The following is a 5,962-nucleotide window of genomic DNA, read 5'->3' on the forward strand; positions in this document are numbered from 1 at the left end:
GTGCTAAAACCAATTCAGCTGACCTGCTTCAGTCATCTATTTTAGGTGTTTTACAGGTAGTTTTTATGTATAACTTCTGCAGCTGAAAAACACAACCAGGCACAAGTCACCTTGGAGTGCTGTATGCTCTTTGTTGCAGAGCAGGTATGTTTATCAGACCCTTTCAGTTTGTTTCATTTTTTCAGAACCCAAGAGAGTCCCTTAGAAATGACTCAGTAGGAAAATCATGCTCCAAATGAGCAAAGCAAATGGCTCACAGTTAAATCACCACTATACAGAGGGAGAACAGCACCCTCAGGGGCTCACCTACCACTTTGTTCATTTTTCTGGGGCTGGTGCCTCTGGGACACCTGGGCTACACTCAAAAGGCAGAGAAGTTCCAACAAAGCTCTAGCATGTGGAGAATTTGCGGCATTTGTTTTCAGCCTTGCAGTATTCTTTACTTCTTTGGAGATGACAAGGGCAGGGAAGAGTTCTGTTCTGCCAGTGAATGTGCTAAACAGCTGCCTGAACTGAATGGAAAGTCTCCAAAAAGAAGTTTTTTCATGCTGCTGTTGACTGCAGTGCAGGTGGGTTGGGCAGCACCGAGCAACTGCAGCAAAAAAGTACAAAAGTCACAGTTTAAAGGAGTCACAGTTTTGGGAAACAGAAAAACTCACCAGACTGTCTGTGAGGAAGGAAACAAAGCACAAAACACAAACACAGGAACCTGGAGGTATCTTTAACCATGTTTATTTAACCATGTACGGACTGGGGTTTCTTAGCTGGCTTGGTAGTAGGGAAATCCATGAAGAGGGTTTTTTTGAGTGACATTCTTTTGAGTTTGAACAAACCTGGCTAGCACCAAAAAACTCAGCTTCCCCTAAGCCCTGCAGCACTGTCTCCTCCCAGCTCAGGTTACTTGCTCCTGCAGAAAAACAAACCACAGAAAGAGCAGCAGGTATAAATTTCCATTTCAGTAGCACTGGCAGGCCCTTCCATTGGAACTGAGACACAGCAAGCTTTTAGCTTAAAATGATGCAAACCAGTTTGTGTTCCTGCATGAAACAGAGATGAGCAGCAGTTGACACTGGCCCAGATACATCTGCTTTGGTTATGTATCCCAGCCCCAAATGAGGGCTGAGTCATGTGGATGGAGCTGGCTCTCTGTGCTTGTAACACTAAATAGTCCCAAAGCTGGAGCTCACATGGCAGCCTAGCAAATCCCAGCAAACCCACTGCACTCCTCCAAGAGGCAGCAGGGACTGCCAGACATGATTCAGCCTCAGCACAGCCCAGTTTTCCTGTGTCTCTTGCATTAACAGCAAGGAACACTCATATAAGTGCTAGTCTCAGCCTGCTTCCTTCCGGTCTCATTTCATTCCCTATCTTCCCTCCCAGGAGGAACAGGTATATTGAAAATCATCTCTTTCCCCCATCCATCCGGTCTTTTTTGCTGCTAAGAAATTCCACTGAGAGCTGAATCTTTTCTCTGCAACTTTATTTGCCAGCTGTAGGGTTTTCACACCATTATTTGTATTCCAGTCCCGATTTCAATTACCTGGCTAACCTTTTCAATTTTCACAGAGAGTGAGAATCAGAAAACAGCAGGTCCTTTATTACAGCTCACACTGGCGGGGAATTCTTCACCCCCCTTGCCTCCCCCATGTTTGCAGGAAAGCTCTGTCAAATTCAAACAAACTCATTGATAATGACTTGTCTATTTGCTTACGCTTTGCTGGCTGTTAAATATTCTGGTCCTTTCTGTGGACCTCTCTTCCATCCTCCTTTTGGCTTGAACATATTATATTTTACACCATTTCTAAAAGCCAAAGAGAAGCAATCTTAAACCTTCAGCCTGATGCTTGACTTCAGTGGGAATTCTCAGCAGGGTCAAGCACGGGAGAAGTTCAAAGCCTTGTGCTCTGAGCAGAGCTGTTTGCTGATCTTTGATAAGCAAGATGTGGTGGTGGCCAGTCCTATCCATATCTCAGAGCAATTCCCAGAGGAGGCTCAGGGCATTGGGGGCTCCCTCAAACAAAGGGTGAGTCAGGCACAGGACACCACTCTGCTGAGCCCAAAGCCACTGAATTGTACTGCCCACAGCTGTCACCCTTTCTGCCTTTCTCAATTCTCCAAGTCACACCCCTCCTCTTAACTCCTTTATTACTCTGAACTCTTCATCTAGCAATCATTTCCATGCCTGTGCTCTGTCTGCCCCATCACTCAGCCATTCAGATCCTAAAAATTATTTTATTTGACTGGGGAAGGAAGAGGATTTAATGCAAAAGACCTGTTCCTTAGCAACACCTTCCCATCTTTCTTCTTTTGTTATTTCCACCTCATTATCTTTGCCCATGTTCAACTCCAAATTAACTTAATTACAGACAGATTTCATATCTCTCTGAACCAGAAGGGGCACTTGTAAAACATCCCTCCAGTCCATAGTAAATGAGGGCCTTGGCCTATGCTAAGCAGGCTTTGGGAAAGGCAGCTCAGCTGTGCCTGCCCTGCTCCCTCCAGAGACCTCTCCCAGTTGCTCCCAGCTCCTGCTGTTCCTTTTCAGTGAGATATTTCATCTCTCCATTTTAAAGCCTGTCCAAGTTTACCCCAACCCCTAAGCCCCACAACAGATACCAGCATAAATCACCAGGTGAATTATTCTCTCACTCAGGGCACTGCAAACTTCCCACCTCCCCTTTCCAGATTCTGACAGGGGACAAGTGCCTCAGTTCAAAGTCTGTGACTGGAATCTGTCCTGAGTACAAATCTGAGCTAAAGCTGAGCCTTATTGAGTCTGAATATCAGATGTACTTGGTCCAGGATGACCTCTGATTACCTACAAAAGTCAAAGATCTCTCTTGGTTAATGCAGCCCTGGGTGCCCAAAAATTGTACACCAATGACAGCTCTTCTCTTGAACATCCCCTCAGAGATAAAAATGCAGCAACTGAACTAGATCCAGGGCAGCCCCTCACACCATATCTTGTCCTTACTCTGTGATGCCAGGTTTCCTTTGGAAATCAGCATCAGGACCTATCTCTAGCAGCTGACAAGTTCCTCACCTTCCCACAGATAAATAAGCATTGCTGATTTGCTGTTTCTCACCATTCACAGAAGCTCTCCACTGGCAGAGGAAATATCTTCTTCCTTCTCTTGGAGCTCTACTAGCTATCAGCCAGCCAGGACACCTCTTCCTAAATCCACCAAGTGACTCCCCACTGGAAGAAGCTGGGTGCTGCAGTAAGGATGAGGAGAGATCTGTATTCACACAGTGAGGAAAGTGTCAGAGAGAGCCACCAGCAGAACCGTGTTGAGGACACATGAAACACAAGGAAACCCTCTACAAAGACATGGGGGAGCCAAACTCCCACCAGCAACAAAAAAGGGAAGGCCCTGTGTCAATTTTAGAGGGATCAGAGAGCTGTAATTCTGCCATTAGCAGAGGCTGTGTGGTTGATTTCTAGAAAGGAAGGAAAGCCTGAGTGATGATGCTGGTGCTTCCTCCTCATTCAGGTGAGCACTTCCTCCCAGCTGCTTGCCACCCTGGGAAGTAGAACCACAGGTTAAATTGGGATGAGTTTCCCCCCTCACCCTGCAGAGACAGAGCTGCAAATCATGCAGTACCCTGGGATTAAGTACCTCAAATGCAGGCAGCAGAATTTCATTCGCAGAGTGAAATTCACTCTGCCCCAAAAGTTTCAGGTTCTTCTTTCCCTTTTGCCCCTTTCTTTCTCACCACTTTGGCCTGCAGTGAGAGAAGCCATAGGTAGGATATTTCCTTCCTATTACATTAGAACATTTTCAGAATTTCCCTGAGACAAGGTCTGAAGAAGGCAAGGAGCAAATATCTGCCCTGAAAATGGAACGTGTGGCCTCTAAAGAGCATTTGCACACATCGTCCCCAGATTTACAGCCCAACCACACAAGCCAGTGCCACTGGAGGTCAGTCTTGTGCCAGGGAAACCTGTGGCACTGAGCACTGGGTGCCCTGATTGCCAGAAGCCTTGGGAGATGAGTTTGTGGACACCCCAAGAGAAAACCTGTTCCAGCTCCCCCAGTGCTGATTTTTTATGCAGAGATTCTTCATTTATTTTTTCCTCAAAACTGCTTAGTGGTCTGGATAAGTCCAGGACAAGATTCACATGTGTTCAGCCAGCCAGGCTCCCAGAAAGCCGGGCTGCTCCTCAGTGCAAGCAGTGCTAACACAGACGGTGAGCCAGGCTTGGCCTCCTCATCCAAACCAACGCAGAAAATACTTTTGTTTTGGGACAATTCTCAGTCTTTTGTTTCACAGAGCATGGCAGAATAATTATATACAAGTTGCAAGTTGTGAATGAGAAATCGGGATATTGATTCATGACCAAAACAAGCACAAGCTCAGCTATAGTTAATTCAGTACCACATTCCTCGACAGTGCCTATAATAAAGAATTCCTACGCAGAATCTCATTCAAAAACTTCCTCCTTCCATAAGACCCTCCAAGAAGGGCTCAACAAATATTTAATTTGAAACAAAAACTTTCAGCTAAACATTTTGGTAAAACAGATTGTCTGTGCTTCTACCACAGGATCCCACAGGTGCCAATGCAAACCCAGCTCTGGCTGTGCCAAGTGAAGTCAGCTCTTGGTAACTGTAGAAAAAATATTCATCACTATGGTCTGAGTAGAAAATGGAGGCTGAAATGCTCAGTTGAGATGTACTCAAGTTACTATCCTACATATATCCATATTTTACCTTCAGGATAAGTTAATTTTTCTCTCTGGATGAAAGATTGCAGAGCTGTTCTCTGCCCTGTCTCCAGCCAAACCACATCTGGAGTGCAGGGTACATCATCCACACCATTCACTGAATCTCAAGTCTGCAGTGAGAGCCAGCATTGCACAAACCCTCTGCTGGCCCCTGCTACAAACAGCCTTAAGCACAGACTTCTTCTGCTGTGCTGTAATCATTAAAGAGCCATTCCTTTTCTGCTATTTTTCCAGCAGAGCAATAGAAATATTGATCTCCACTACTGGCTTCTTTCCTGTGAATGATCAGTTATCCTTTGGTGTTAAACAAACTGCAATTATGCATTCTAAATAACCAGAGAACCACGGGGGTCCAGGTACCTTCTGCTCTCTTACCTCTTATTCCCATTAGCATTCCTGTCAGCACGGCCTTGGGCACGCCACATCTTTCCAGGGAGTGAAAAGCAGCATCCATCCCTCTGTGCCACACTCACCTCCTGCCTCAAGGAGCAGCAAAATTCTTCCTGAACCCAGGCAGTTCTGAAGAGAGACTGGAGCAGACAGGAAAAAGGAGACAGGGCTGGGTGACTGCAATAACTCAGGGATAAGTGGCTCCTCATAACTAGGAAAGAAATCCCACAGTGTGGCCGTGGCATTGGAATCACCACTGGGAAGATGTGTCCCTAAGCAGCCAGGACATCCCCTGGCATCCCCTCGGTGACACAGACAGCCAGGGACAGCCAGAGATGGTCAGAGACAGCCAGGGACAACCAGAGACAGCCAGAACCCAGGTAGGCAGTGGGTAAGGACAGAGACAAGAAGATTATTAACTTTGGCAGAGCCCATCAGGTGTCCTTGCAGAGCTGCCACCTTGCTGGGTGCAGGAGAGTGGGGTGCACTGCTGTCGGGGTGATCCACAGGGGCAAATTCCACACCAACAGCTCAGGCTGAGGGGACACTCACATCCTTTGCCTTACATATTCAGCCTGCAGTACTCACCACTAGGCTCTTCCTTCCTCTCAGAAGCCACATTTTCATTCCTGTTTGGGTTTTCTTTTCTCTCTCTCTCTCTTTTTTTTTTTTTTTTTTTTTTTTTTTTTTTTTTTTTTTTTTTTTTTTTTTGTGGTGTTGGATTTTCCTCCCTCTCACTTCCTTTGCTGCAATGTTTGTGCTGTAAGCTACAGCAGATAACATGACAGGCTTTCACCTGCATGGTTCCTTACCACTTTCTTATGGAGTATTTATTTTCTTGTG

At 46.0% G+C, this 5,962-nt stretch overlaps 1 long non-coding RNA gene across 3 annotated transcripts; it reads right to left on the reverse strand.

The window, feature by feature from the left end:
• Nucleotides 1-710: 710 nt before the first annotated feature.
• On the reverse strand, nt 711-5,229 carry LOC116184124 (uncharacterized). 3 transcript variants are annotated; one of them, XR_004148864.2, is made up of 3 exons: nt 5,105-5,229; nt 3,087-3,216; nt 711-907 (listed from the first exon to the last, which is right to left on the reverse strand). It is a non-coding gene; the product is annotated as an uncharacterized LOC116184124 (long non-coding RNA). The 3 variants fall into 3 exon arrangements; XR_013340841.1 differs by having other exon boundaries at nt 3,087-3,239; nt 5,105-5,123; XR_004148863.2 differs by lacking the exon at nt 5,105-5,229 and having other exon boundaries at nt 3,087-3,417.
• Nucleotides 5,230-5,962: the final 733 nt, after the last annotated feature.

The sequence above is a fragment of the Lonchura striata genome, chromosome 15 (genome assembly GCF_046129695.1).
Source record: "Lonchura striata isolate bLonStr1 chromosome 15, bLonStr1.mat, whole genome shotgun sequence".
In the NCBI taxonomy this organism is placed as follows: domain Eukaryota; kingdom Metazoa; phylum Chordata; class Aves; order Passeriformes; family Estrildidae; genus Lonchura; species Lonchura striata.